The sequence below is a fragment of the Macrobrachium rosenbergii genome, chromosome 21 (genome assembly GCF_040412425.1).
Source record: "Macrobrachium rosenbergii isolate ZJJX-2024 chromosome 21, ASM4041242v1, whole genome shotgun sequence".
Taxonomy (NCBI): domain Eukaryota; kingdom Metazoa; phylum Arthropoda; class Malacostraca; order Decapoda; family Palaemonidae; genus Macrobrachium; species Macrobrachium rosenbergii.
The window spans coordinates 43,902,494-43,913,471 of NC_089761.1; the positions used below are offsets into that span (position 1 = coordinate 43,902,494).

At 38.5% G+C, this 10,978-nt stretch overlaps 1 pseudogene; it reads left to right on the forward strand.

Moving 5' to 3' along the window:
- Window positions 1-5,912: 5,912 nt before the first annotated feature.
- On the forward strand, window positions 5,913-10,718 carry LOC136850038 (actin, muscle-like; annotated as a pseudogene).
- The last annotated feature ends 260 nt before the right edge of the window (window positions 10,719-10,978 follow it).

Here is a 10,978-nt window from a genome sequence, read left to right on the forward strand (position 1 = left end):
TTCGGGAGTTTCGAAATCATACTGAAAGATTAATGAATTTAACTTTATATGCGTAGGGTAAATGGAAGTTATTACAATGTTTAAAAAACATTATGCAACCTCTCTACAAGATCATTGCCTACTACTGAACCCTTTCTCTCTTTCTTAGAGCCACAAAGAAAAAGATACTCTAACCTGATGCGAAATGTAATGCTACAAAGACTTCAAGTATTCTTTGCATATTTGCCCCTTTACCATGTGGGAGGTATGTGTTTACCCAGACAGATGCCCTTACGCATGTACATTCACCTTACATTCATGATCAGAGCTGCATGCAGAAATCTCTCAATGTCATGACAGTTACGAGCAATGAATATGTCTATGCTACGTAGATACTGAGAGAGAGAGAGAGAGAGAGAGAGAGAGAGAGAGAGAGAGAGAGAGAGAGAGAGAGAGAATATCTGATGGATAATTCCACTTTCAACTGAGATTAAGTTGGTAACACGAAAGAACTCATCTATCCCTTCCTTTTCCGGTCCTTTTACTTTACTAATTTTTCTTCCTCTATCTTTCCCACCCCCTGGCTATTACCCACGTTAGTTGATCGACCAACAAATATAAAGTTCACTTCTTAGGTCAGCAGGGGCACAATGGCACAGGGTCGTGCCCAAATCTTTCCTTCCTCGCTTGGTATCGAACCGAAATCGCCTCTTCGGTTGCAGGTCGAGGGTCCTACCACTGTACCACGAGTAACAGACAGGCAGACAGACAGACAGACAGACAGACAGACAGACAGGAAACGACAAAAGACTATCACTCAGAGACAGACACAGACTTAAATGACTATAGCTCATTCGTCCTTATGGAGAAGCTGTCAAAGGAAATATTGATATTTTTGATGGACTTACCCCTTCCCAGTTTTGGCAGTCGACGCGGATCCTCTCACTGGCGTATTCTTGGCCCCAAAAGCAGACCCGTAGTATCCACCTGTTGCTGTCACAGGGACTAGTTAGGTTATATCTGCCGTGATTATGTTATAGGAAATGATGAAAGTTTCAGCAGAGTGACTTAAGTTTACTTATTAATAATATTTTTGAAGTGATAGGGGAATCAACGTCCAGAGTTCTTGCAGGGATACTCGTACGACTTTGGATAATATGATCGTATGCATATGGATATGAATGTAAGGCCCTATTTGATATGTATACGCTTATATATATATATATATATATATATATATATATATATATATATATATATATATATATATATATATATATACATATATATATATATATATATATATATATATATGGATACACACATATATACATACATACATACATACATACATACATACAACATACATACATACATACATACATACATATATATATATATATATATATATATATATATATATATATATATATATATATATATATATGTGTGTGTGTGTGTGTGTGTGTGTGTGTGTGTGTGCATTCAAAATTATTATGCATACCAGGGGATGTGTGAGTTTGCGTATGAGCATGAATATGCTAAATGACTATTTCTAACTTACACCCGATTTTTTAGCGCAAAGGTCATTGGGCCTGGGATTCAAATGCCCTTATTTAGTTGTCCTAATACAAAGATGAGAAAAAATAAAAGTTGGAATAAATAGATACAGAAATTATAGAGCTGCCTCTTGAGAGATCAAAATTTACGAGAAACAGAAGTAAGGAGAGGATTTACCTCCAAGAAGGTAGAGAAAAAGAAGCAGCACTTAACAGAAAAACAAATAAACCCGCTGATTTCCACAAAGTCAGTGTGAGACGTTCTAGCCTGGCAGGTGTTATCAGGTCGCCTGAGTGGAAAAAAAGAGCATATCACATTTACTCCTTTAAATAGGTCTTGCAAAAATATTCGTGTGCAAGAAACAGCGAGAATACTTCGAGATGGCGAAAAATATGCTCTAGAAAAGGGATATAAATGAGCTTGGTCATCGATTAAATTAACTGATTTCCAGCCAGTCCTTTCGAGAAAGCAGGCTAAATAAGATGATCTCCCAATATAAGTATATTATTCCAGAGAGACAAATAATGTTAAAGTAAAGGTTTTGTAGTTATAAAGAAGAAAAGATTCAGTTCAATAAACAATATCATTACTGAATTCTGTATTCATGTTTGTTTAACGGATGCAAATTCCTAAGATATATGCTAGTATTGCACCAGCCCCGGTTTTTTTGCCATGCCCCTAAGGTTAGGTTTGATTTGGTTAGATTCGAAATAGCACCTCTCAGGTAATTAGGGTGTGGGAAACATAATGAGTTTGTTTTCAAGAAAGTTCTATGGTTAGTTTTTAAGATGTGGCGTCCCGCTTTTTTCATGGAAAGGTCTCGATACTTGGTTACATCTCTGGGAAAATGTTACCGGATAGCATTTCAGAATTAAGTGATTCTCTTTCCTTTTATAACTAAAGACGCCATTCCTTCATGATATCACTGGAATCGTAAGAGGTATTAAGAAAATGAAACTTCAGTAAAATCCTTTATGGAAGAACTGATTATAGAGGTATTACTGTAAGATACATTTAAAGATGAATGACAAATCCTCCGTCATATAAGATAAGTATATCGACCTATAATAGAACTTTGCCATTTTTTCTTTCATAAATATCGTGAATGTGTGCGTATGTGTGTTTGTGTGGGTGGAAGAGTGAGGTGAGGTGTACTGTCACACTGTCTATAAATAACTGAGCAGTCCAAATTGCCCCTTATGGTATTCTAAGTGTTTTTACGTGTAGAATACTATTTAGAACTTTGGACTCAAGCCACAATGGATGAAGGTGGAGTGTGAGCCCTGAGTATGTTTGTGTGTGTGTGTGTGTGTGCGTGTGTGTCTCCCACGACCTTCACTAATCATCATATTTTTGGTGCAAATGCTCATCTCATAATGTACAGTCTCTTACGCTTGAAGACAAGAAATGTATTTTGGCAAGCCGTTACGAGTTCACCGTCTTGGCCCTTCGTAAATGCGTGTATCCATACACTTGTGGACACGTACAGAAAGATATAAACATACACTGTATATATATATATATATATATATATATATATATATATATATATATATATATATATATATATATATATATACATATATATATGTGTGTGTATACTCATTTATATATACATATATATGCATACAAATATGTATGTGTGTGGGTGTTTGTGTGTGTGTGTGTGTGTGTGTGTGTGTATTCGTATGTGTGAGTGTGTATTAGTGATTTATTGGTCAGCACTCACATGCAAGGCAGAGGTGGTGAAAGACAAAGCACTGAAAAATCAAATTAAAAGAGACAAATATTCTATGGCTGTCCCTGAAACAGAGAGAGAGAGAGAGAGAGAGAGAGAGAGAGAGAGAGAGAGAGAGAGAGAGAGAGAGAGAGAGACGTATTGATAATTATACTATCTCAGGTAATATCTGGGCTGACCTTTTAAGGAGGGGAAGATTGTGAACCTCTCGAAGAATCTTATACGAGAGCTGGCGTTTAGAGAATCTCGAATATTGAGGAAAAGTTACAAGTTTCGACTCAAAAGAAACTATTTCTTCATTCACGGCCTCCCAATATATTACTTCCGAAGTTTTTTTATTTTCTAAAATCCTTTTAAGATTCAGGGTCAATGAGGCGGCCAACCTTAGACCCTTTTCCAGCCCAACAGAAAACTGGAAAGGAAGGATGAAGGATTAAGGAGTTTAACCGCGAGGGAAGCGATTGACCTTTTCTGGAGTCCTGAAGGAAGAAAGATTATGAGAAAGATTATGGAAGGATGAAGGATTAAGGACTTTAACAGCGAGGGAAGCGATTGACCTTTTCTGGAGTCCTGAAGGAAGAAAGATAATGGAAGGATGAAGGATTAAGGAGTTTAACCGCAAAGGAAGCGATTGACCTTTTTTGGATTCCTGAAGGAAGAAAGATTATGAGAAAGATTATGGAAGGTTGAAGGATTAAGGACTTTAACCGCGAGGGAAGCGATTGATCTTTTTTGGATTCCTGAAGGAAGAAAGATTATGAGAAAGATTATGGAAGAATGAAGGATTAGGGAGTTTACCCGCAAGGGAAGCGATTGACCTTTTTTGGATTCCTGAAGGAGGAAAGATTATGAGAGAGATTATGTAAGGATGAAGGATTAAGGAGTTTAGCCGCGAGGGGAGCGATCAACCTTTTTTGGATTCCTGAAGGAAGAAAGATTCTAAGAAAATTATGGCAAAGCCTGGAAGCAGAAAGGAAGAGAAATGCCCTACGTTTCATTCATGTGGAAGTCTAACCTAATCGTAAGTAACATAATCGCTTAAAATAAATCTTTGGGGGGAGAAGGGTCTTCTGCCACTAATTTTTCGAAAGATTTCTCATCTGAGACGTTGTTTGTTGCAGTGTTTTCCTGTTTCAATTTTTTAAATATATTTATTAATCGAAATAGGATACAAATTGTTATTTTGCGATAAGACTTTAAATACTTATGACGGTACTGTACCTATCCCAAATAATAGAGATTTTCTTATGCGAAAAGTGCTGGGTCACAACGAGGCAAGACAACCCCTGTAGCGAGGAACTGGAAACGACAATGAACATTCTTTTCTTAAAAATCATTATTTATTATTATTCAGGAGATGAACCCTATTCATAAAGAACAAGCCCACATGCAGGGGCCATTGACTTGAAATTCAGTCTTACAAGGAACGTGGTGTGCATCTGGAAGAAGCTAGCTAAGACGCTTAATGAAAGTTCTTACCTTCGGCAGTAGGCTCTGTTCAACTTTTACAAATCGAGTTTAGGAAGTAACTGGTCTGCTTCATAGAAATTTAATTTCTCTGCCAACATAAATGTCAATTTCTGTACCTAAATATCTTCTGCGTGCATCTACACAAGCAGTCCTCAGCAGACCTCAATCCTAAGTGTGTCAAGAATTTAAGATCTTAACAATTCATTCCTCCGCGACTATGTTTATTTTCTTTTATTTGTTAATGTTTCTTTTGCAAGTTCTCGTCCTTACATTTTCAATGTTATTAAAATATAATTTCGATGACCAAGATGAGGAAATACTTTAATAATAGTCTACTATCTGTGACTCACTATCAAGCATATCGTTGCCATTTTGGACTTCATATCCTAAACTTTTGAACAGCAATGGAAATTAAACAGTTCATTTCTATTAACGTTTAAATTGCTTTCTGGACTTTTAACTTTAGAGTTATATTGTTCTATATTTTAAGACAACAGCAGGCGTTCGGATGTGAGATGTTCCCCTTCATGGACATCTTTGTTTGTTTTTGTATCAGGAATTAATTTCCAGTGTGATCCCTTGTAAACTTCACATCTGTAGTTTAGTCTATATGTATGTATGTATATATATATATATATATATATATATATATATATATATATATATATATATATATATATATAATCATGTATGTATCCATATATATGCACATGTAGGTGTATATATGTACACAACACACACATATATATATATATATATATATATATATATATATATATATATATATATATATATATATATATATATATATATATATGTGTGTGTGTGTGTGTGTGTGTGTGTGTGTAAATAGGTTTACAACATTATACTTATCTTTTGTCTGTTAATCTTACGCAATGGAACTTGGAAAATACTGACAATCGTAAAACTCTACTTCTGATTCTGTAATTCCTATGGAAGACGCCCGGAGGAAACCCTCTCCTGAGACATACTTTGCGTGACTCAGGACACCCGAAAATCGACGCCGGGAGCGAGAGAAGGGATTCGAATCCGTGGAAAAACATTATGTCTGAGAATAAGCGATAGTAAACCAAGCTGGCTTACTCATCTTCGCCACCCACTCACCCCCCACCACCACCCCACCCACCAGCCGGAGATATTTTGCAAGAAAAGATAGATGTCCTTATAGAGACACCTACAACTCGGTTCCCTCGGCCAACGATTCGTAAAAGAAGGTATAAAAGGTCGGGCTTACGGTGTGCTCCCTTAGTGTACTTCAGAATCAGGATACGACTGACTTGTGTACGTGAGGAGGACCTTTCTTCTTCTTTTTCTTCAGTGTTCAGTTGTGTGACTGAAAGCAGTTTTTTTTTTTTTTCAAAACTTGTTTCTCTCGTTAACTGCAGTGGTTCACGTCAGGAATGTTGCGAAACTGAAACGTTGTTTGTTGAATTGCTGAATCTTGCTCTTGTGCTTGAGGGCCAGTTCCTGGTCTTACTGTAAAGCCTTGTGGTCGCAGTTCAAAAATTTGTCTTTAGTTATGTGGTCCTTTGGAAATTCAACAGAGATCAAATTAGTAATTTTGTTCCAGTGATTCAACTTTCGCCAAAAATAGATTACGTGTAATTGCAGCTTGATGTCGATATTGCAGTTAACGAGTAGACCTTCAGTTTAGCTATTCCAGTTTATTTGCCTCCTTTAACTAGTGCTTTATTCTTATACTTGAACGAGTTTCAAGGGAGTTAAGATCCTTCAGTCAGTGATCTTTGATTAAAAGAAAAATTCACATATGATAGAAAAAAAATATCGTAACAGGCTAAACCACTACTTATTGGGGAACTGACCTTTTCAAAATACTTTTACTCAGTCAACCACTTAGGCAGACTATTTATAACAATCAACAGCAACTCTTTAGACATTTTAACTCATTTAGAACGATAACTTGTACATAATTCTAACTAGTCTTAAGTTGCGAATTCCTGCATTACTTCGTTCATCTCTTGAAGGCTTTCTCACAAAAGAAGTGTTTTTTTTTTATCATCTTCTATATACTATCGCCTGACTTTCCACCGAATAGCTAATACTGATAACGAAACTAAAGCCGCGTATGTCTGTGCCTGTGCGACATCGCCTTGAGAAACTTACGCGAATTTGTCTTACACATCATTAGCTACTTGAGGCAAAAGCTGACAGCAAAATGATAGACGATGCTAGAAAAGTTCATAGGTGTCACTGTCTTTGGTTTTAAACATTTTTTGTTTGTTAAATCGAACCACGACCAATTAAGGTTTGCTTGTTGATTATTGCCACTGCATGGTATACCATTTTCAACATTATCTTTGATCTTTTAAATGCATTTATCAAGTCTTGGTTATGTTACCAGTTAAGTGGTCGTTTATACCATCTTTGCTATATACAATTCCACTGAATTACACCAAAGATATTGACAGCAAAGCTAGAAAATGTTATAACAGAAGGATGAATGATTACTATACGTTTTTAAAATTAGATTCATTAAAGATCATTAATGGAATTGTTTCCACATTTCAAAAAGATAGGTTATGATCTGACATCAGTCAGCTGACGCAGATGAAATTTTTCATTCAAGTTGGCATCACCCGTAGACAAGTAACTAGGGGCAAAGATGAACACCGTTGTGAAACGACTTGAAATCGCTCTTCTCTCTCTCTCTCTCTCTCTCTCTCTCTCTCTCTCTCTCTCTCTCTCTCTCTCTCTCTCTCTTCATCTCAGCGGATGAGTAAAACAGGTAGTTAATGCCCTATTCCTGAACATGTAAATAAGTAAGAGGTGTTTACAGCCGATTTGTAGAGTGACTCCCCTCGAGCGTGACTCATCCATCTGGCACGAGAGTCGAGAAAAACGACCTCCCGGATAAACAGCGTCTGAAGTTTGCATGTCGTAACTCATAGCAACACTGAGTGTGCTCGTCCGAACTACTTCTTCGTCGTCTTCTTCTTCTTCATCCTCTTCTTCACCATCATCATCATCATCATCTTCTTCTTCTTCCCAGCTTTGTCCCCAAAAGGGGTTGCTGTTTTTGATAAGCATTTTCTAAGCGTCTATCTTGTGTCCTCCCCTCCTTAATTCCTCAGTCCAAACTTCTTCTTCTTCTTCTTCTTCTTCTTCTTCTTCTTCTTCTTCTTCTTCTTCCCAACTTTGTCCCTGAAAGAGGTTGCTGTTTTGATAAGCATTTTCTAAGTGTCTATCTTGTGTCCTCCCCTCCTCCATTTTTCTAAGAGTTCTTGTGTCCTCCCTCCTTAGTCCAAACTTCTTCTTCTTCTTCTTCTTCTTCTTCTTCTTCTTCTTCTTCTTCTTCTTCTTCTTCTTCTTCCCAACTTTGTCCCTGAAAGAGGTTGCTGTTTTTGATAAGCATTTTCTAAGTGTCTATCTCGTGTCCTCCCCTCCTCCATTCCTCACTCCGAACTTCTTCTTCTTCTTCCTCTTCTTCTTAACTTAATCCCTAATCTAGGCTGCTGTTTTTAATGAGCATTTTCCAAGAGTTTCCACCCTGCGTCTTCCCCTCGTCTATCCCTCAGCCTCTCATCACCCTCCATATGAGAAAAATCTCGGACAAACTTTTTGAATAGCTTTCATGAGGCAGGGATTAATTGTTTAATCTGTTGCAGTTACATGGACCTTATTTAAAGCGCTGTGGGGCTATTCCTTTAATATTTGTATCGTTCCTTTAATATTTGTATCGTTCATTTAATATTTGTATCGTTCCTTTAATATATGTAAGAGACATTTTCAACGCAAGATAATTGTGCCCGCTTATGGAAATGAAAGAGAGGTCCTTTGCAATTATATTGTAATAATGCCTTCAAATTTATTTCTCAGAGAACAGCACCCCAAAACACTATCTTACCCCATTTTAAGACAAAAGTAAATTCCAGGGAAAAGTTCTACCATAAGAATGTTTACACACGTACTTTTCCTAGCCCAGGAGCTTGCAACAAACCGTAAGGGATTGATGCAAGTGGTAATGCCTCATGATGAATCCCGGACGCCAACAGAATAAGAGGGATGAGTTTATTGGGTAATATCATCGATTTCAGAGTAAATCTAGAATTCAGCCAGCGAGGAGCTCATGAATAATGTCTTATTTTTTACTTTCATAAATATTTTCTGCAGCTTCTAGAATTCTCCTTCTAATAAGTCGTTTTCCAAGAATTGCTTATTATGAGATGAAGAGGTTTTGCATACAGAAAAGGATCAAGGGCATTTTTCTATCTGCTGCGTCTGCATCATATCAGCTTTTGTCTGAAGTGAAGCTAAAGAAGATATCTTTCGATATTTCTTTGGTCAGTAATTGTTTTCGGCACAATGATTTTATTTGCATTGTAAAGTAAAATGTCAACTGTAAACTTGATGACTCAGATAAGTAATCCAAAATGTACGTGCCCCTGTATTCGTTAACGTTTCAGACAACTAAATCAGCAAAACCAAAAGAAGAGTTCGGTTATCGTAAAGCGAGATATCAGTCTAAAACATATCGATTCTGGTAAAAAATACTGAAAAGGGAGACATAAATTGACGATGAACGAACGGCTAAAAAACGGTAAATTTCCCGTGCACGGGGTTACTTGCTAGAGAAGAAATTTATTTCAATCTAAGTCGTTTGGTCATCTGAGGTATCATAAGTCTTTTCCCTTTCATTTCAGAAGCGGGTCCTCACAAAACAACAACATGTGTGACGACGACACCACCGCCCTCGTTGTTGACAATGGCTCCGGCATGGTCAAGGCCGGTTTCGCAGGAGATGACGCTCCTCGCGCCGTCTTCCCTTCCATCGTCGGTCGCCCTCGTCACCAGGGTGTGATGGTCGGTATGGGTCAGAAGGACGCCTATGTAGGAGACGAGGCCCAGAGCAAGCGAGGTATCCTGACTCTTAAGTACCCCATCGAGCACGGCATCATCACCAACTGGGACGACATGGAGAAGATCTGGCATCACTCCTTCTACAACGAACTCCGCGTTGCCCCTGAGGAATCCCAGTCCTCCTCACTGAGGCTCCCCTCAACCCAAAGGCCAACCGCGAAAAGATGACCCAGATCATGATTGAGACCTTCAACACCCCTGCTATGTACGTGGCCATCCAGGCCGTGCTTTCCCTCTACGCCTCTGGCCGTACCACTGGCATCGTGCTCGATACTGGTGATGGTGTCACCCACACTGTCCCCATCTACGAAGGTTATGCTCTTCCCACGCTATCCTCCGTCTGGACTTGGCTGGCCGCGACTTGACCGCTTACCTCATGAAGATCATGACTGAGAGGCTACTCCTTCACCACCACGGCTGAACGAGAAATCGTTCGTGACATCAAGGAGAAGCTTTGCTACGTCGCCCTCGACTTCGAGAACGAAATGAGCATGGCTGCTGCTTCCTCCTCCGTTGAGAAGTCCTATGAACTTCCTGACGGTCAGGTCATCACCATCGGTAACGAACGTTTCCGTTGCCCAGAGTCTCTCTTCCAGCCTTCCTTCCTGGGTATGGAATCCGTTGGTATCCACGAGACCGTCTACAACTCCATCATGAGGTGCGACATTGATATCAGGAAGGATCTGTTCGCCAACAATGTGCTCTCTGGTGGTACCACCATGTACCCTGGTATTGCTGACAGGATGCAGAAGGAAATCACTGCCTTGGCTCCTTCCACCATCAAGATCAAGATCATCGCTCCCCCTGAGAGGAAGTACTCCGTCTGGATCGGTGGCTCCATCTTGGCCTCTCTGTCCACCTTCCAGTCCATGTGGATCACCAAGGAAGAGTACGACGAGTCCGGCCCTGGCATCGTCCACCGCAAATGCTTCTAAATTCTTGAGATTATCTGTTGGTGCTTTGATGATGATTTCAAATAAGTTCCTCTCTTGTGATCTCGTTATTTATGCATTGTTTTGAATGAGGGCAATGGTTATTTATCAGATATTCAATAAAAGATTTGTTTTTTAAAGGTTTTAATATCAACCAATCCTTAAAGGCAAATGTCATTGCAAATTTGGACCATGTAACAACCGATGTTTTTTATTATGGCAATTTGCAGACAATACAAAATAATTTGTATTCATGAATAAAAAAAACATACTAAAGAACTAGAAGTCGAACGTTCTCATAGGATCTAACTTTTAGATATATTAAGAAATTTCCCTACTGATTCTACATGCACATGCCCCTTAGCATAATTTATTAAAAGAAGAATGGCGCAAGATTATA